General features: G+C 43.0%; 1 long non-coding RNA gene across 1 annotated transcript; it reads right to left on the bottom strand.

Moving 5' to 3' along the window:
• Positions 1 to 555: 555 nt before the first annotated feature.
• LOC136794528 (uncharacterized) lies at positions 556 to 18307 on the bottom strand. Its single transcript, XR_010841475.1, has 3 exons — positions 17919 to 18307; positions 15140 to 15556; positions 556 to 4195 (listed from the first exon to the last, which is right to left on the bottom strand). It is a non-coding gene; the product is annotated as an uncharacterized lncRNA (long non-coding RNA).
• Between the last annotated feature and the right edge of the window lie 3787 nt (positions 18308 to 22094).

Raw genomic sequence — 22094 nt, 5'->3', positions numbered from 1 at the left:
CCCCTTGCCATTTCCTGCGTCGTGAATCTTCAGTTACTTCTTCCTCTCTCTGTCCTTTCTCTGGGCCTCCAAAGCTCCTCGTGTTGCACAGCAGGGAGCTCAATGAAGTCATCCTCTTGCAGATCTAGCTTGAAATAAAGATACTGTACTTCTGTACTCTATACAGTACTGTACAGTAAAGTACACAAAAGCACAACCACTTGTAGAGGATGCACACATGTGATAACGTACGCCAGACACATGAACTAACTTACTTGACTGGACATGGGAACGCATGTTAGCATCTTTGAAAGTTCCCAGCTAGAAGGTTCATATGTAGGGGAGTTACTGTATCATTTAATTCCTGCACATCTGGCTTCCCATTGCTGAGTTCTTTGTAGTGAGGGCCTCCACCTGGATTTACAGCCTCCGCTTTCCTATGTGTCAAAGTCAACCAAGTGAAGTTCATAACTTATATCCCTGCCCCACCCCAAGTCCCAGTCTCCTGCTTTAACGGGAGGGCAAAAAAGTGCCTTTGGTTTTTAAGTAAAAATAAAAGACACATTTTTCATTTTCACCAAGAACTTTATTGAGCAACATATTCACCCTTTTGTTCCACTACCTTCTGCCATTTTTCAGTCACCTTCATAATTCCATCTTCCCAAAACTTTATCTTTTTGAGCAGAGAACTGTTCCAGGTGCCTTTTACAACCTTCCAGGGAATTGAAATTTTTTCCATTAAGAGAATTTTGTAAAGACTGAAATAAATGGAAATCCAAAGGTACAACGTCTGGCGAATACAGCAGATGAATCAGAACTTCCCAGCCAAGCTGTAACAGTTTTTGCCTGGTGATCAAGGAAACGTGAGGTCTTGTGTTATCCTGATGGAAGATTATGCATTTTCTGTTGACTAATTCTGGACGCTTTTCATCAAGTGCTGCTTTCATTTGGTCTAATTGGGAGCAGTACTTGTTGGAATTAATCGTTTGATTTTCCAGAAAGAGCTCATAATAGAGGCCTCCCAAACCCACCATATACACATCACTTTCTTTGGGTGAAGACCAGCCTTTGCTGTGGTTGGTGGTGGTCCATTCCTCTTGCCCCACGATCTCTTCTGTTCCGCATTATTGTACAGTATCCACTTTTCATCGCCTGTCACAATTTGTTTTAAAAACAGAACTTTTTCATTACATTTAAGTAGAGAATCGCACGCGGAAATACGGTCAAGAAGGTTTTTTTCACTTAACTTATGTGGAACCCAAACATCGAAGCAATTTGCATAACCAAGAGGTGCGAATGATTTTCAGCGCTTGATTTGGATATTTTGAGTATGTTGGCTATCTCCCGTGTGGTTTAACGTTGACTGTTCTCATTTAATGTTCTCGATTTGATCGCTGTCAACTTCAACTGGTCTACCCGACCTTGGAGCATCATCCAGTGAGAAATCTCCAGCACAAAACTTTGCAGACCACTTTTGACATGTTTGATCAGTCACAGTACCTTCTCCATACACTGCACAAGTATGGAGATTTTGCATTTCAGTCGCGTTTTTACCTTTCTTGAAATAATAAAGCATAATATGCCAAAAATGTTGCTTTTTTCTTCCATCTTCAACATTAAAATGGCTACACAGAAATTCGCCAATTTTGACAAGTCTTTTTTTAAATGCATGCTGATGTGACAGCTGTCACGTACAATCTAACAGAACTGTTTCGAATGAAGTTAAGGACAGCTAAGTGTTACTAGAGCCATCTTATGGAAAAAAACGAACGAACCTTTTGGTCAACCCAATATCTTTGTTTTTTTTTTCCATATTCAGCAAAATCCCAAGTCTTTCCTAGCTCTGTGATGCTGCTGCTGATTCTTTCCAATCTTGTAAGTCAGGGACTTGAAGATAAACAATATGCTAGAAACTTGCTCACCCAGTGCCGCCAGCCGCGGCGGGTCCTCAAAGTGCAGCAACAATCGACGAGAGGGGGTAGGGAACTGAACGCACCAAGGTATGGGATCAGAAGGGCACAAGCAACTGATGGTTGCAAGGCAAGTTTAATAACAAAGCATAGCCATATATATACCCCTAAAGCAGGGAATTTGCTTAGTCACGCCTTATCGGCATCAGCTGGTTGATTGGCTTCTCGGCTTCTCCCTCAAAGGCACCAATTTCCCCTCCAGGGTTGCTTTTCCTAGCTTTAGGGAACAACCAGGGACTCCCAGTAACTGAGCAGGTCCCTGGAGCGATTTGGCCAAAGGCCATCTCCTTTTTTACATTCATACCATAAAGTCCAGGATGCATACCAAGGAGAGTATAATCGGGCCCTGAGGCTTATGAGGGTCCTAATGGCGCCTTCCTCAGAGGGCAATGCTCGCCACATTTCCCCCTCTTTTATTTTTTAAAGCTTGATAATGCAATTTCAACCCATACACCTCCTGACGAAGAGCAGCTAGACGGCCAACAATAAAGTGTAATAAACAAGGTAATGCAATTAACATCAACAATACACATGACCCCACGGTAATCAATCCTGTGAGTCCATTTTGAAACCAATGCATTGGGTTTAACCATTGAAGCTGATCCAAGAGTCCTTGAATTAATTGTTGGGGCCCGTCTTCTTGTAGATGAGCTTCTTGAATTGCTTGTACTTCCGCGTTAAGTTTTTGTATGTCCAAACTAATGTGTCCATCAGTCCATACACTTAAAAAGTGCATTTTTACTTTGTTCCAATCCCAGTCAGTTTCATTATAAGCGTGTTGAGTCACACAAATCCAAGTATATTTAGCATGTCAAATCAAACGCATTTTCAATTTTAAAGCCATAATTTGGTCTCCTAAACCTATGAAAGCATTTTTTAACTCATCAACCTCAGTTTTTAGTTGAGTATCAATATGACTTTGTAATGCTAATGCAATACTGGTATTTTTAGACAATTGATTAACATAATGTGCTTGTTGTACAGTTTTACTTAATGCTAAACCGGCGGTAGCGGCTGTGGCTGTTAAAGCGGCTAAGGCTAATATGCTACATATTAATATTCCAATGAATCGTTTAGGTCTTTTTAAAGCTTCAGATAATTCTAGCCAAGCTTGCATGCTAGTACTATGATACCATGGTTCAGAAATATTTACAGGCAGCATTACATAAGAAGGTTGTTTTAACATCATAACAGAAAAAGTTCCTTTCATAGGCAGAATGCAAGTACTAAAAATACAATTCTGACAAGTTATATTACATCCTAAGGAACCAGAAGTAAACTCAATCTGTAAATCTCCTATTAGCAAAGCATATGAGGGTGTAACACAAGTAATAACCGGTTGATAAGAATAAGACAATGCAAACTTCCCAAAATCCCAATGCTTATAAAAAACCAAACTATTATTAGTAACAGAAACTGAAGAAATTAAAATGGTACCATTATTATAATTTAAGGTGCACCAGATTTGAGAATTCAAAATCAGATTGGGGAAAATCAGAAGGAAAAAAGGAGGGAAACTTCAAACTTGTAACAGCTTTAACTACCTTTAAACTATGGCCAGCCAGTAAAGTCCCTTGTCCTCCTACATATACTTCAACACAAAAATAGTATCTTTGACTTTGCAGCTTCTATTACACACTGCTTGGGCAAATTTTTCTTCAAAAGGTTCTATGAACTGATAAAGTTTTTCACCAATGGATATGGCTTCTGTATACTGTCGGACATGATACAGGATGACTGCTTGATTGTAATACAACATACTGTTTTCAAGATCATCTAATCCATCCATTTCTTCAACAGCCGAGTGCACCTGATTCTTCGGCTGGTTAAGTGTCTGTCTTAAACTATCTGTTGTTGTCTGGTTACTTTTGAAAAACTCAGCTACTGCCATATTCAAAATTATTTTATAATCATCTTTGTTTATATCTTGTAGGCAGGCAAGATGTTGCAGACAGACATCATAATTTCCAGCTGTGAAAGCCTCGAAAGCACTGGTGGACAACTCCTTCTCTTGATCAGTGATCTCAGGTCACTCCTTGGATACTTTTTGTCCCATATTTTTTTACTTCTATTGCCCCGAGTTACTATCAACTTTACTATGTGGCCACACTTTCACTCTTCACTCCGGGGATTCACTTACCGAGATTCAGATGTCCCTCTCGTCCGGTCCCTGTTCAAGCGCCACTTGCCGCCAGCCGCGGCGGGTCCTCAAAGTGCAGCAACCATCGACGAGAGGGGGTAGGGAACTGAAAGCACCAAGGTATGGGATCAGAAGGGCACAGACAACTGACGGTTGCAAGGCAAGCTTAACAACAAAGCGTAGCCGTATATATACCCCTAAAGCAGGGAATTTGCTTAGTCACGCCTTATCGGCATCAGCTGGTTGATTGGCTTCTCGGCTTAGTCACGCCTTATCGGCATCAGCTGGTTGGTTGGCTTCTCGGCTTCTCCCTCAAAGGCACCAATTTCCCCTCCAGGGTTGCTTTTCCTAGCTTTAGGGAACAACCAGGGACTCCCAGTAACTGAGCAGGTCCCTGGAGCGATTTGGCCAAAGGCCATCTCCTTTTTTACGTTCATACCATAAAGTCCAGGATGCATACCAAGGAGAGTACAATCGGGCCCTGAGGCTTATGAGGGTCTTAAAGGCGCCTTCCTCAGAGGGCAATGCTCGCCACAATCCAGTATGATTGGAATCAGTAACTTGTCAGTTAACCTACAAAGCTGACAGATCATTTTTTTTAAATATAAATTCATGCTATACATTTTATTTTAATTTCAAACATGTAAATCTGTGTTTACTTCCCATTTTGTCCAGCCAGTACTGCATGGTATTTAGTCTGAGTTTAAATCTGGTGCCACTATTTAACACTTATATGATTCTGGGAATTAATGAGAACAAACACTTATATAGCACTTACTATGTGCCAATCAATTTCCGAAGTGCTCTACCTATGTTCACTAATTTATTCTTTATAAGATCCTTATTTTTTGTTTGTTTGTTTGTTTGTTTGTTTTTTGCGGTACGCGGGCCTCTCACCGTTGTGGCCTCTTCCGTTGTGGAGCACAGGCTCCGGACGCGCAGGCTCAGTGGCCACGGCTCACGGGCCCAGCCGCTCCGCGGCACGTGGGATCCTCCCGGACCGGGGCACGAACCCGCGTCCCCTGCATCGGCAGGCGGACTCTCAACCACTGCGCCACCAGAGAAGCCCAAGATCCTTATTTTGTTTAGTTTTTAAGGGATGCCCTAACAATTAACACAAACCAAGTGGCTTAAAACAACAGAAATTTATTCCCTTAAAGTTCTAGAGGCTACAAGTACAAAATCAAGGTGTGAGAAGAGCCAGCCTCCCTTTGAAGGCTCTAGGGAAGAATTCTTCCCTGCCTCTTCCTAGATGTTGTGGTTGCTGGCTTACAGCTGTCAACACCTGCCTTTGGCTTCCCAATGCAGTCTTCCCTCTGTGTGTGTCTGTATATCTCCAAGTCTCCCTCTCCCAGTAACTGGATTTAGGACCCACCCTATGCCAGTATGACCTCATCTTAATTTGATTGCATCTGTAAAGACCCTATTTCCATATAAGGTCACGGAAGTACCAGGATTAGGATTTCAGCAAATCTTTTGGGGGATCCAAATCAACCCACCACACCTAAGAAGAAAGAATTACTGATTATTTAATTTCACAAATAAGGCAACTATAGCTCAAAGAGGTTAAGTAATTCACTTAAGGTTATACAACTAGAGAGTAGTAGAACCAATATTTATTGATAAATTTGTCTCCCAATCTGGCTCTCAATTCTTGCTCTTAACCAGGGAGTCTAAAAGACTCCCTCTAAACAGAAGAAGGAACCTGAGGGTAGTGGGTGCTATGCCTGACACCACCAAACCAAAGCCCAAACTCTGAGCTGCCCTGGGCCTAGCGAAAGAATCTAAATCTCCAAGAGCAGGTTCCTCTCGCCTGCAGACCTGCAGCTGCCCTTGCAGTTTAAGGAATTACCACTTGAGGTCGACTCTCCCTGCTGGAGGCTTATGCCCTCCACTGGGACTCCAGGTCTGCAAAGGTAGGTGTTAGGTAGAAAGAAATAGGGAAATGTCATCCCGGGATCCCAGATTTTTGAAAGCCCCCCACTGCTTTCAAAATTTTCGTTTTCAATTTCAATTTCTCCCCAAATTTTCAAAAGATATATGTGCAAAATCTGGGCTGCTTTTGAACAGCTAGTTCTTTGAACCTGAAACCCTCATAAGCAGTCAGGCTGGGATGCAGTCTATTCACATCTGGCACTCTGACTTGAGCACATTTACAGTCAGTAAAAGTGACTGTGGTGCCTAAGGAATTCCATACAAAAATACAGCACGATGCCCATGGACCTTTTTTCTTATTGCACCAAAAACCCATGAGCCCTCCTCAGAAATGAAAATAAGCCGGGGTAAGGAAAGGGGAGGGAATTGTGTCCCCACTAAAGCCAGCATCCCGAAATCTATTATTCTTCCTGAAAGTGACCAGCCACCAGCCACCTAAAACAGAAACCTGTGATTTGTCCCAGATTCTTTCATCTCCCTCCTCTCTGTGTCCCACCAGTGATGCTAATTCTCAGTTATCCTTAGTGACCCACATCTGTGCCTTCCTCTCATGTGTCCTTGTCCCCCCACTGCAGTGGTTCAGGCCTCATCATGTGCGTTTTTACAATGGCATTCTAACAGACTTCACTGCTTCCAACGTTACCCCTCCATAACTCGTCCTCTACGTGACTGCCCACAAACATTCTAAATATTACATTGGATCCTATTATTTCTCAGCATCAAATTGCTCAGTGACTCCCCAGCATGTTCAAGATGGAATACGAATGCCCTAGCATGAAGGCCCTACTCTCAGGCAGCTCCTCTGTCCATTCCCAACTCTGTCCATGGCCCACTTACCAGCTGGTTGCTTTTCATTTTTTTAAATTTTTTAATGTTTATTTAATTTAATTTTTAAATTTTTATTTTATTTTTTTTTGCGGTACGCGGGCCTCTCACTGCTGTGGCCTCTCCCGTTGTGGAGCACAGGCTCCGGAAGCACAGGCTCAGCGGCCACGGCTCACGGGCCCAGCCGCTCCGCGGCACGCGGGATCCTCCCGGACCGGGGCACGAACCCGCGTCCCCTGCATCGGCAGGCGGACTCTCGACCACTGCGCCACCAGGGAAGCCCTTTATTTTGAAAACTCATCTCGTGGTTCACATCCTCCCAGAAGTTTGCTCTTCTTTTCCCCTCATAGACTTCTCACATGGCCCTTTGACCATTGTATCGTCATCATCTGTGAACTGTTCTCTTGGTTTCATCTACCCAACACCAAGCACAATTTCCAGTACATAATAGGAAGTCAATAAATAGTTATTGAATAGTAATGTCATGTCTGAAAAGGTGTAGGAGAATGTGTGACAGTTGACTCATACAGTCATAGCCGCTATTTAGGAACTGGCATAACAGAATAAAACGATGGAGACGTAGTCCCTGACTCACCAACTTCATGAAGATGTTATTTTGGGGAGAGGACCAGGAATACTTCCTTTGACTAGTTACCATGTACCACAAGCTCCCCAAGGGAGGTAGAAGCAGAGGAGAAAGTAAGATGATTCATTGAGAACTTAGCTCCAAACCCCATCACAGAACTCGAGTTAATGTGGCTGAACCCCATGTCCTACCTTCATCCCAAAGCCTACATCTGAATCTCACCTCTGGGCACTCCAGCGTGAAGAAATTCCAGAACATATCTGCTCACAAGAAACACTAGAGGAAAGGATGACAGAATACGCGTCTCAGGTGCTTAGAATAGAGCAAGTCTAGGACACCCTCACTGGCCTTTCTCAGAAGGGGTCACCTCCCAGGCCTATGCTATCTAACAAAGTGGCTTTCTCTATGGCACAGGGACACCACCATGTTTCTAAGCCTGAACAATTCATTGCAACTGCTCTTCTTCTTGGCAGCGGGTTGACTGAGGAGTAGAAGAATTGAGAACAACGAGCTTCACCACTTCCCCTCCACCTCAGTAGGCTTTTTGGAAAAGTATGTTTACCTAGGACCATCTTGTTCTATGTGTAACCCTAATAAAGGCTGGGGGCCTCACGTGGCCCACTGTCTGCAGGCATTTACGTTCAAGGGGAAAACATATCTAAATCCAAATCCTTGAAAAATAATATGTATTTTCACTATAGGTTTTCTTAGAGCAGTCAGGTTTCGGAACACACACCTTTGGGTTGTTAGTACTTATAACAGTGCATGGCACATAGCAGTAAGTGCTCAATAAGTATCTATTGAATGATGAATGAGTGAATATCTGTTTTAAAGCATTTATTAACATCTGATTTTTAAATTTCTCCATTATTTGCCTGTGAGCACCTCGTCTCTTGAATATACTTTAGGGTATACGCTAGCACCTATTACAGGGCTAGAATATAGTAATAACTGATTGACTGTTTTATTTATGAATGTCACACTCAGCTTTTAAAAATGTAATCACTGAAGAAATTAAAGAAAAAGTCCCCCAAGGACTTTGATTTAAATAGATTTGAAGAAATTAAAGTACATATGGAAAAAATTTTCTTAAATCAAGTATGCAGAGGCAAAGTAAAAGATAATTTTTAAAAATCATACATAAGGGAAAGCTCAAATAGCCTAATGAATTCATCTAGCCCACTGGCTTTGCATCCTCCACTTCTGATTTACGCTACTGACACCAGATGGCGATATTTTATCATGATCGACTGAGTCACCGCCATTTGTTAATTTATTCAGCAAATGTATAGCAGGAGGCTTTTGTTAGGCACAAAGAATTCATAGTGAATGACACATAGACCTCGATATGTGTTTATAATCTATTGGGAGAGTGGGTTAGCTATACAGATAATGGAAAAGTACAGTCATGATGATACAAAATAATAGGCAACATATTTTAAGGGACAAAAGACCTGAAAAGACAGTTCCTGAACAAGAATACAAATAGACTAAAAGTACAAAAAAGTGATCAATATTATTAGTCGTCAGGAAAATGCACTTTAAAAGGTCAGTGAGATACTACTGTATCCCAGTAAGAAAGACTAAAATGAAAAGGACTTAGAAAACTAAGAGATGATGAGGCCGTGGAGCATTTGGAAAGCTTGCACACTGCTGTGGGGAATGTAAACTCACCAAGCACTTGGAGAGCTGCTTGGTCTGTCCACTAACCCTAACCTGACAAACACCCTGTGATCTAGCACTTCCACTTCCTGGTATAAACCAACAGAAGTGAGCGCTTACGCGCACCAAAGCCTTTCACAGATACGTTTATCGCAGGTTGTTTGTGATAGAAAAAAACAGAAAGAACTCATACCCATCGATAGTACAAAGAATAAAGTATGGTATATGCACAATATAAGCAATAACTGGAATATTACACAGCATTGAAGAACAAAATACTGCTGCTTATAGCAACAAGGATGAAGCTCACCAAATAACAATGTTGACTGAAAGAAGCCAAACCTCAAAGAACACATACTATATGATTACATTTAGGTGAGGCTCAAGAATAGGAAAACTAATCTATGAGGATAAAGGTCAGAATATTTGTTATTTGGAGGAGCAGGGTAAATATTGAGAGGAAGGGGGCAAAATGAGCCTTCTGTTGTGCTAGAAATATTCTGTGTCTTGATCAAGGGCTGTATATACTGAGGTATATACAGATGTAAAACTTTATTGAGATATAATTGACTTATAACATTCTATAAGGTATACAAGGTGATGATTTAATATATGTATATAGTTAACACACCCATCACCTCACAAAGTTACCGTGTGTGTGTGTGTGTGTGTGTAGAACTTTTAAGATCTACTCTCCTAACAACTTTTAAGTACACGATAGAGTATTGTTAACTATAGTCACCATGCTGTATATTAGACCCCCCAGAACTTCTTCATCTTGTAATTGGAAGTTTATACCCTTTGATCACCCTCACCAACTCCCCCGATCTCCCCCTCCTCCCTGCCCCTGGCAACTACCAATCTACTCTCTTTTTCTATGAGGTTTTTTTTTTTTTTTGCGGTACGCGGGCCTCTCACTGTTGTGGCCTCTCCCGTTGCGGAGCACAGGCTCCGGACGCGCAGGCTCAGCGGCCATGGCTCACGGGCCCAGCCGCTCCGCGGCATGTGGGATCTTCCCGGACCGGGGCATGAACCCGTGTACCCTGCATCGGCAGGCGGACTCTCAACCACTGCACCACCAGGGAAGCCCCATATGAGTTTGGTTTTCTTAGATTCCACATATAAGTGATATCACATGGCATGTATCTTTGACTTATTTCACTTTGCACAATGTCCTCAAGTTTCATCCGTGTTGTTGCAAAAGGCAGAATTTCCTTCTTTTTATGGCTAACTAGTATTGCATTTGTGCTCCCTTTTCTCCACATCCTTGCCAACATGTTATTTCTTGTCTTTTTCATCACAGCCATTCTAACAGGTGTGAGGTGATCTCATTATGGTTTTGATTCGCATTTCCCTGATGATTAGTTATCACAGGAATTCTAAGAGGGGTGTCCAATTCCTAATCCCAGTTGACAGATCAGGAAGCTGAGGTTTAGAGAGCTCAGTAACCGGCCCAGGTGCATGTGACATGCACATGGCAGAGGAAGAACCCAGACAGCTCTGGTTGTGAAGCCCAAGCTCTAGTCCACTGTTTAATGGCTTCCCCATTTTACAAGGCCGAGTAGGAGGGATGAATTCTGCCTTAGGGGGAACTAGATTAGCAAAGACTTCAAACAAAAGGAAGATACATTTTGAAACAAACAAGTGAACCCAAAGGTTATCTATCCGTTTCCTTGCTTCCTGCTAGAACTGTGGAATTCTGGATTTGGAAGTAGGTGTAGCGATCTTCTAGTCTAGTCCAATCCTTTTTTATTTTATTTTGTTTTGTTTTGTTTATTTTTTACAATCCTTTATTTTATTTGTGAAAGAAATAAAGCTCAGGGTGGCAACGACCCTCATTTAATGCTAGCAAAGAACAGAGCTAAGGTCAACTGGAAAATAGCTGACCTTACCCAGAGAGATTAAGTAACTCCCAATGGCCACCCAAAAGTAAGTGGTGGAGCCGGTATCTGAATCCCCACAGGGTGACTGCAGAACCTGCTCTCTTAACCACTGTGCCATATGGGCTTCTGACTCCTAGCCCCGCGCTCCATCCACTGCTGCAGCCTGCCTCCCCAAATACACTGAAAAGTCAGCACATTCCGAGAGACTGGAGTGGTCACAGTCCACTGGAGGTGAGGAGGCGGACCGGGAGACTGGCATGCTTGCCATGTCAAATCAGGCCAGATCCAAATGCAGACAAATTGGGATGATAATTGAGAATTGCCAGTCAAAGTCAATTTTGAGCAGAAAGAAAGCAGCATTGGGAAACCACCTAATTTAAACCAAGGGATGGTTTCAAGACTTGAATTTAGACCCAGAGGAAGAAAAGCTCAGTTTTAGAAAAGTTCAATTAAGGCATTAAAAAATCCCATTTGGATCAAAGTGGTAGGTCTGTCTAAGCACTGGGGTAAGATGCTTATCCGGCTAAGGGGCTCACAGCTTATCCCAGCCTCCCTCTCCCCTCTTTCCATCTGCCCCTCCCTGTTCCCCAACAGAAGTTCTTCCTAGTTGTTCTTGGGTCTTTTGCAATCCTTGCCCGCTTTTCAATGTTCCATTTCATCTCTGAGTGGTCTGACATATTGATGGTCTTTGTATTGGTACAACTGGCCTTGTGGAATCTTTCCTTCATTGTATGACTTTGCTATGGCAGCTGTAACCAATTACCACAAACTTGGTAGCTTAAAACAATAGCAATCTATTCTCTCCTACTTCTGGAGACCATAAATCCAAAACCAGTATCACTGGTTCAAAATCAACCTGTCAACTTATCTGCACACCCTCTGGGGGCTCTAGGGGAGCATCTGTGCCTTAGAGCTTCCAGCTTCAGGTGGCTGCCCACATGGCATTCCTGGGCCTGTGGCTGCGTCACTGCAATCTCTTCCCCCGTCTTCCCAAGGCCTGCGTGTGTCTTCTCCCTTCGGTTCTCTCTTACAAAGACCCACCCAGATCATCCTGATAATCTCCTCATTACAAGATACTTAATTTAGTCACATGTTAACCATATAAAATAGTATTCACTCTTTATCCAAATAAGGTACTTTGAAGTTCCAGGGATTAGGAATTGATCTCTTTGGGTGGCCATGCTTCAGCCTGCTACTTTTCAACCCCTAGAACTACAGAAAGATAGATTTAGAAATAAAAAACCCTCTCTAACAACCCACTAAAAATATCACCACCATCCAGGAGAGCTCCTCTCTTAAACTCTCTTCAGTCTGGCTTTTTTTCCTCACCATCCTCTGAAAATACCCTTGTTCAGCCTGCCAAATCCAGCGACGATTTCTCTGTTCTTTATGCTACGGTAGCAGCATTTGACACAGTAGAGCACTTCTTCCTGGAAACTATGCTCCTTCATTCCCTCCTACTCTACTGGCTACTTCTTTTCAGTCTTCTCTCCTGGATCACCATCTTCACACAACTTCTAAGCATCAGAGTGCCCATGGCTCAGTCCTTGGACCGATTTCCGTCTTTACCTATTCTTATTCCCTTATTCCCCCAGCTTTAAAGCCTCTGATACACTGATAATACCCAAACTTAAATCTCCATCCCAGTCTCTCCCCTAAACATCCGGCGGCGGCGTTAGTACAGAATAGCTACTTGACGTCTCCATTTGAATGTCTAAAAGGGATCTCAATCCTAACATGCCCCAAACTGACCTCTTTATTCTGCTCCCCTCCCCGAGCTGCTCTTTCCCCAGTGTTCCCCATCCCAGCGGAATATATTGCCCAGTCACTCAGTCCAAGAAACGGGGAGTCATCCTTGACCTCTCCTTTCTCATATGTCCTACAGCCAATCTATGAGGAAATGTTACTAGTTGTATCTTTTAAAAAATTCTGACTCCTTATATCTGTCCAACTCGACCACCATCACCTAGTCTAAGCCACCATCACTTCTTGCCTGGACTGTTATAATTGGTCTCCTTGCTCCTAACTGGTCTCCCTGCTTTTCCCCAGACCTCTTTCAATCTAAATAACCACGAAGACTATTTCAAACACAAACCTCTTCATGTATTTCCTTTATGTTCCAATGGACTCCCATCATATTTAAAATAAAATCCAAAGTCCTTTCCATGGTCCATAACGTGTCTCCAACTTCATTCCTTAATATTTCTGACCTTGGCTTCCTGCTCTTCTTGGAATTGGCTGCTCTCATCCTGGCCTGCCGGCCGCGCACTTCCTGTTCCCTCTCTTGGACCACTCTTCCCCCATTGTTTCTCCAGCTTGCTCTTTGACTACATCCAAGTCTGTTCAGCTGTCATTTCCTACGGCAGACTTCTCCTGACACCCTATGTGATAATATTTCTATCACCCCCTTGCCCCATCCCGTAATTTATTTTCTTTAAGATCTAATATTATAATATGTATTTGTCTAATTGATTCGTTTCTATCTCCCTCACTATAATATTGGTTTTCTGAGAGCTGAGAATGTGCCTGATTTGGTTCATTACCAGATTGCCAGTGTCTAAACAGTTCCTGATAAAATAGGAACATGTGAGACTTTTTTTTTTGGCTACACCATGCAACATGCAGGATCTTAGTTTCCCAACCAGGGATCGAACCCACACGCCCCTGCAGTGGGAGCACGGAGTCTTAACCACTGGACCGCCAGGGAAGATCCCTGTGTGAGACATTTTTAACTGAATGAATAAGTGAATGATTTAAAGATTTCAGAAGGCAGATGACTGGGATATAAAATGCAAGCTTTTGGAAGGGACCTCCCTCCACTCCCACCAACCACAAACTCTGATGATTGTAGCTGCGCTTCCTCCCAGCTTGAATACGCCCACCCTCTCTGGCTGAAAGTCAGCTCTGCCAAGGCGGCCAGTGCCTCTACCCCCATCTCAGCTTTGCAGCCAGCCTCCCAGGGGAAGTGGGCAGGGAGGCCACAAGGTGGAAAAAGCCACCTAGGAGAGCAGAGCTAATAATGGACTGTTCTTCTGTTATAGCAACTGCTGTGACATGCAAATGCTATCTTGTTATAAATAAATAAATAAATAAGAGTAACTTATTGGGATTCCTTGTAAGTTCTTAGCAGACAAAGCTTCATTTAATGCCCACTCGGGGCAGCAGTTGAGAAAGAGTGCAGCCACAGGGTCAGTGCTGCCCACATTCCTTCCAGGGGCCTCCATGGCTCACAGGCCCAAACACAGTGCCTTCCTTACACTTCAGACACTACTCTACCACCAGCCCCACCCCCCGGCCAGGGAAAATCGGTGCTGGCCCAGTGGCCAAGAGAAACCCACAGAAAGTAGAGAAGCAGGGTAACATATTAACAAACAACTGAAATTTTAGAAGCAAGCCTCAATTTGAATTCCCAGAGTAGATTGTTAGCTGTGTATTCTTGGGAAAGTCACTCATTAAGCCTCAGATGCCTTATCCATAAAACAAAGTAATGTCTGTCTCTCAGGGCTGTTTTGAGGATGGAATGCTCTAGCCCAGCACAGGATCGCAGTGGCTAGCAGTCAGCACAATTACCCTTAGTCGGCCTTTACCAAGGCGTAGAGGGTAAGGAGGAGAGCAGTAATGGCTGGACACCCGACACCCCATGACCTGATTGGCGTTGGTGTCTAACCAGCCTGCTCTATGGAAGCCACAGAATCCCAGAATGATAGGGTCACAAAAGCCTTCGGAGATGTGAAAACAAACGAACATATAAACAAAAAAAACCTTTCATTTTACAAAAAAGGAAAAGGGCCTAGAAAGACGAACTGATTTGCCCAGAATCACAGAGCTAGTTAATGGCAAAGCTGGAGCTGGAACCCAGATCTCAGACCTCTAGAGGCTCGAACGCTCTTGCCAGGGCTTCTTGATGTTTCCCACAGGCCAGGCTGAGTGACTTGCAAGCCATCCCACCCAAACCATGCCCAGGCCTCAAACTGCACAGCAGGCCCAGCTGTTCAGTGGATGAGCTCAGACTCAGCCACGGCCTCGCCAGGCCTTGCAAGGACTCTCTTCTCCTCCCACCCTCCCGTCCCTCATCCCCGTCCTATAATTTGCCTTCCTCCATCCATTAAGGCCTGTGACAGGCAAGCTCCCAGCTCCCCACTCGTTCCCCAGAGAATACCTCAGCCGGCTGGCCCATAGGCCTGTTGCAGAAAAGAACACTTCCTGGAGGGGATGTCAGGGTCTGCAAGGTGGATCCGAGGAGCCCTCTGCTTGCGTTTCCTGGAGAAGACTTGTGGGGCCTCTGATTCCTTTTATATCCTCTGAAGCCCTCAAGTAAGCTTGTTGGTGATGCCATGTAGACAAAGTATCCATAAATTGAAAACAAAGGCAAAATTCCCAGATCTCTTAGGTCAAAGGCCACATGCCTGGAATTGCCTGTCTACCCCTTTCATCTCTTTGCTCCTTCTTCAAATATTTTTGAAATGTCATCTCTTCTGCTGAGCCCTTCAAATGGAGGAATCATTCCGAACCAGGATTCAAATCCTTAGTTGCCCCTCACTGGCAGTGTGACCCTTCTGTGCCTCGGTTTTCTCATCTGTAAAATGGGAACGGTCAAATTATCTTTCTCATAGGGTTATTGTGAGATTGTGAATTGATAAACACACAGCACTTATATACCTGTCTGAAACAAAGTAAACCCTCAATAAACATTTCCTGTGGCGCAGATGATGATAATAAAGATGGACCTCTCTCATTTTAAACAGGAATTTACCGTGGGACTCCAACTGCCCCACAATATGTATTTCTCCTTTCTGTCCGTAACTAAGTATATTTTGGTGCATTATCTGATATAATCCTCTTCACTGCTGGTTCTCTTGACTAGCGGTCAATGTCTGCTTTAGAGAACAGGTCCCCACTGGGCAGGGACCAGAGCTGGTTAACCCTCTGAGCTTTACTCCCCTCCTCTGTCAAATGGATCTAATCCCACACGACTTGCATAAAGGATTAGCCAAAATAGCATCATAGATTAAATGGTCAATAATACTGTCACCCTTACTCCTGATTATCTGTCTGTGTAACCTGACTAGTATTAGGTTTATTATAAGAAATCTTCCTTTTTATTGATAAAAACAGTCAAACATAGCAATTTCATGTGGCTCAGTCTTATAATAGTAACAATAATTGTAATAAAAACAACAATAACATCCAACATTTATTTAATGCTTCTATATGCCAGGTACTGCCCCAGCACGACATGTTTCACATGGATTATGTCATTTAGTGTCTGTGACCCTATGAGGTATATGCCATTATCATCTCCATATGTCAAATAAATAAGCACCTAGAAGTTTAGTAAATGTCCAAAGGTAACACAGATAGTAATAGGACACAAAACTACAGTGTTAAATTCTGAGTTCATATTCCCAACAAATACTCTCTACTGCTTGGTCTTCTGCATCCAGGACTCTACCTTGTTCTTTTCTTTTTTATTGAACTATAGTTGATTTATAGTGTTTCAAGTGTACAGCAAAGTGATTCAGTTATACATATATATATATATATACATACATATATATATATATGCGTTTTCAGATTCTTTTCCATTGTAGGTTATTACAAGATATTGAATATGGTTCCCTGTGCTACACAGTAGGTCCTTGTTGTTTATTTTATATATAGTACTATCTGTTAATCCCAAATTCCCAATTTATCCCTCTCCTCCTTCCTTTGTGGTAACGATAAATTTGTTTTCTATGGCTGTGAAGCTATTTCTGTTTTGTAAATAAGTTCATTTGTATCATTTTTTTTTTTTAGATTCCACATATAAGTGATGTAATATTTGTCTTTGTCTGGCTTACTTCACTTACTATGATAATCTCTAGGTCCATCCATGTTGCTGCAAATGGCATTATTTCACTCTTTTTTATGGCTGAGTAATATTCCATTGCATATATGTACCACACCTTCTTTATCCATTCATCTGTTGATGGACATTTAGGTTGCTTTCATGTCTTGGCTACTGTAAATAGTGTTGCTGTGAACATTGGGGTGCATGTATCTTTTCCAATTAGAGCTTGCATCTTTTCTGGATATATGCCCAGAAGTGGGGTTGCTGGGTCATATGGTAGCTCTGTTTTTAGTTTTTTAAGGAACCTCCATACTGTTCTCCACAGTGGTTGCACCAATTTACATTCCCACCAACAGTGTGGGAGGGTTCCCTTTTCTCCACACCCTCTCCTTGTTCTTGTAGATTCTTCCTTCAATCCTCAAGGACTGGGACCCTGTCCTTGACACCCAGGCAGTGGCTAGGTTCCTGCCACCTGATGAGAAAATGCCCTGCTTCTACCTTTTGTCTGCTGAGACCCTGAGTATGGCCTACTCCTAGTTTCTCCATCACTGTGTTTTGTCTGTCCAAGGAACACTCCCTCATTGTTCATGTTGGGCCTGCCTGATGGAAAGTACTTTACTGAATTGCTCCCCATCGTATGTGCTGTTGTCTTAATCATACCCCACATTCTGCTTACCAGACATTACTTGCTCCTTCAGCTTCAGCTAAGTCTCCTCCATTCCTAGGAGGGTGCTAGTGTCAGATCCGTGCCCATCCCCTCTGTCCTTTCATGTTATCTTAAGCAGATCACACCTAGCCCTGCTCATGCATATGATACAATGGAGAGAACCCTGGAGATGGAGAGAGCATGAGACCTGGTCCCTGCATGCAAAGGGCTTGTAATCTCATTGGCAGACAGAATATAGAAAAAGAAATGCAAGCTAGTGCATACTGTGCAATGATTGAGTGGTCCGGACATTTATTATGCAGTAAAGACTTAGCATTAGGAACAGAGTGAAGAATGGTGGTCAGGATACAGTCCAAACAGTTCCTGTTTACCATCTGCACCAAGCCCAGTATCCCAGTATTAAAGGGAAGGGAGCCCGATAGGGGAACAGCGGCAGCTCACCTAAGAGGTCGAAGTGGCAAAGCAGCTCTGCGGCGTGTCCCCTCACCTCCAGCCCGCTCCACGTAACAGCAGAAGCTGAATCCCATTTCTGTGCCTCACCACACAGGATCCTGAGCCTCTCATTCACAATGAGAAGTCCAGCAACCGTAATTTAAATTCCCCCCAGTGCCTACCTAGCCTGACTGTATCAGAGTGAATTGCAGGCTAAAAAGCCACATTTACTTTTGTTTAGACCCACACAAACCATGCATTTTCAGGCGATTTTTTTTCAGCCTCCCTTCTGCTAGCTGAACAAGACTCATCTATCTGCAGCCATTAAGTCTCTCCACAGGCAGGCATCAGGCATGACCAGGAAATCAATATGAGCCAGTGAGACAAGATATTTCCTCCCTCCTTTGCTCATCTAAATGCGGAAAGCTTCCAGTGGCGCTCAGAGAACAGCTGGCTGCTCATCGTCCTTTTCTCTCTCCCTACATGGCAAACACAGAAATTATTTTCTGCCAAGAAAACAGACCAAGGCTAAATTCAAGACTTTATTTGTATGATGAAGCCAGTCTAAAATCTCCTTCACATCCTAGAAGCTATTATAGAATCTGTTCTGGAAAAGGGAGGGAAGGAGAGGTCAGAGATTAACTGGGTAGAGGTGTATGAAATGTCCAAGCCCTCTATTTCCAGGCAGAACTACACGGGAAGCATCCATTGATTGGCTCAAATTCTCAGGGATCTTTACTTCCAAACCCCATTCTAAAGACTTGTGTCTGTGTACGTCGGGACTTCTTTCCTGCATCCGGCTTTTATTCGTCTAAGATAATTGATCACTGATGATAGCATTTTTTCTGAGCCTCTGGTGTTCAGTAAGGTTTTGGAACTTGGCAGGCTTTGTGACTAGAGAGCAGGCTTCATTCACCATCACTGGTAGAACTGGACACTGGATAGTGTTGAGGTGGAAAGCAAGGGGCAAGACACTGGTCTTAGTGGGCTCAGGCTGCCGTAAAACACCATAGACTGAGCAACTTAAACAAGATGTTTATTTTCTCACAGTTCTAGAGGCTAGAAGTCCAAGATCAAGATGCCAGCATGGTTGGTTTCTAGTGAGAGCTCTCTCCCCGGGTTGCCAATGGCCACCTCCACACTGTGAGCTCACGTGACCCCTTCTCTGTGCGAAAAGAGTTCTGGGGTTTCTTCTTATAAGGACACTAATCTCATCATGAGGATACCACCCTCATCTAAACCTATTACCTCCCATAGACCCCACCTTCAAAACCATCATATTGGGGGTTAGAGCTTCAAGATGTGAATTGGGGGTAAAGGAGGGAAATATAATTCAGTCCAAAGCAGCATTGTACTCTGAATACTCTCTGTTACTATATGAACCATCCTGATCAGGGACAGAAGGGTCCATTAGGTGCAGGACCACGTATTTCTGTGATGGCTTCTCCTGTGTTTTCTTAGGCAGCTGTGGATGGTGTGATGTGGTATAGTTTCTGTGTTGTGGCATTATCCGCACTGGATTTGCAGCCAAAAGAAAAGATTTCAATCACCTCATACCCATTAGGATGGCTACTATCAAAAACAGAGAAAATAATAAGTGTTGGCAGGGGTGTGGGACAATTGAAACACTCATGCAGTGTTGGTGGGATTGTTAAATGGTGCAAACACTATAGAAAACAGTGTGGTGGTTCCTCAAAAAATTAAATCCAGAATTACCACATGATCCAGCAATTCCACTTCAGGGTATACATCCCACGCGCAGCAACAAAGACTCAATGCAGCCAAAAATAAATAAATAAATAAATAAATAAATTTAAAAAAACTAATGTGATAGACTGAGCAGCCAAAGAATGTGAAAATCTTAAAAATTAATCCTATTAAATCTGAATAAATATTATAATTAACAAATTATTAATTAAATTAATTGTCAGTGAAAATTAATTAAGTCAATGAAAATTAATCATATTATGACTGTGGGCATCCTCTCATCAGGTCTCTGTGCCTAGTTAAATTATGTTTTACTACTTTCTTTCTTAGACTTGATTATAAAGATTTTACCTGACTTGCTGACTTGACTCTTAATTTGTGACCTTGTGAGTCCTTGCAAAATTACACACTTTAGATTTTTTAAAAACAGCTCCAAGCACATTAAACTTTTCAAAGGATTTTAAATGCATTATCGAATTAATAACATCTTTGCCAAGACTGAGGAAGATCAAATTTCTGAAGTCTAGAAAGCCAGAGAGATCGTCCAGTTTAAATTGTTTCTTTCCCTCCACAACGTGCCTTTTTAGCTGCTAATTGTGACTCTCTGAGGTGTCCCTTTAGCACAGCCTAAAGTAAAAGGAGGAGGACAGATGGAATTGAGACCTCTTATCCCACAGGTAACAGAGATCAGGGTTCTGGATACATGTGCCCCCTTGTGTTTGTTAGGTCTGTAGTGGTTCAGAATAGAACAGAAAAGTGAAAATCAGGGCAGGCAGCAACAGTCCCAAATACTTCATCCCCAAAGCTAAGCATGGACAACCATGCATAGGAAGCCAGTGAGAAAGTGTGTGTGCATGTGAGAGAGAGAGAGAGAGAGAGGGAGAGGGAGGGAGAGTTGTATTTTGCAAGAGTCATCAGACTGTGGAATCAAACACTGGTGCCCCAGCACCACCACTCCCCTTCCGCCCACCAAGCTGCCACATTACTAATTCTCAGCCATGGCTCTACATCAGAAAAATCTATTATTTGCTGAATGTGCCCACACATACAGAGATTCTGATTAATTTGATCTGGGGTAGGGTCTAGGAATCAGCATTTTCCAGAGCTACATAGATGTTTCTTATATACAGCCAGGGTTGAGAACCTTTGGGTCATGCATTCCATCAGCTTAGACGAAGTTAGATAGAATTTACCATTGATGAGGACATTTGATCTTGAACCTAGGAAATTTATAAATATCATCTTCTGAGCTTTAAAGTCTTTGAGTTATATATAGTGAATTAAACATGTGTTCATCTATACTCCCTCCTGGGTTCCCACTAAAATAAGAGTGAATGTTTTAAACCTGTAAGGACATGTAGCACAGAGAGAAGAAACCAACAGACAAGTGATACCAGCTAAGTTTTGGAAAATGGAATGCAAATAGAGGAATAGAAACGGATTTCATCAAGCTAGAAAAGCTAAAACCTAAGTGTTTGCAGAGAGGAGTGTGGATGACAGTCAAGATGATTTGTGCTGAAGAATACTTGGGGACACCAGATACTGAGATGGGAAGAGAGGCGGGACTAAAAACAGGATTCAGTTGAACGTCTGTATAATGGGCAGTTAGTCTGTTAGGTCCTCTCCCCCAGTAGGAGAAGTCAGGTGACTCCCTGCATCATAGAAGGTCTAGGGTATTCTCTGGAAAAACCACATCAAGAGTCTTCAGACAGTGGAAAACAGGGAAGAGGTGCTGTGCTGAAAAGAGGGAGATTCGGTGGAAATCTAGACAATCACCTTTGGCATCCAGCCCTTTCAGAGGCTTGGCTTCAAGAATACTGACTGCCAAACAAATTCTCTCCAAGTGAAAGACTGGACAGTCTTTCTCTGGGGAGACTGAAGAGCTTTAAGGAAAAAATAAACCAAGATGAAATGTATAATATCCACAATAAAACAGCTGGTACTCTGTCACATCCCCATCGACTGAAGGCAAAGATGTGAAACCGATTATTTCTGAGATTCCAACCAGCTTTTCAGAGCCTTGCTTGGAAAGAAGAGCCAAGGATCTTGAGATACTTGAAGAAAGCTTCCACTTGACAACAAAATTCCAAAGCAGAAGACATGGAAGTCAAAGGAACTAGAGACCCAAAAAGATATTACATTTGTGATTAATGTTCTCAGCGAGAAAAGAGAGAGGCTATTGCATCCATGAAGCAAGAGCAGGAGCCTATACAAGATAAATCCGCAGAAAGCAAGGAAATAAAAATGTGGTAGCTTTGGTAGCTAGTCTCCAAAGACAGAGCTCAGTGAACCACGCTTGTCAATAACCACACCCTTGGGCTTCCCTGGTGGCGCAGTGGTTGAGAATCCGCCTGCCGATGCAGGAGACACGGGTTCGTGCCCTGGTCCGGGAGGATCCCACATGCCGCGGAGCAACTAAGCCCGTGAGCCATGGCCGCCAGGCCTGCGCGTCCGGAGCCTGTGCTCCGCAACGGGAGA

The sequence above is a fragment of the Kogia breviceps genome, chromosome 7 (genome assembly GCF_026419965.1).
Source record: "Kogia breviceps isolate mKogBre1 chromosome 7, mKogBre1 haplotype 1, whole genome shotgun sequence".
NCBI lineage: Eukaryota > Metazoa > Chordata > Mammalia > Artiodactyla > Physeteridae > Kogia > Kogia breviceps.
The sequence above is the reverse complement of the archived record's forward strand: the minus strand, read 5'-3'. Positions and strand labels throughout refer to the sequence as shown.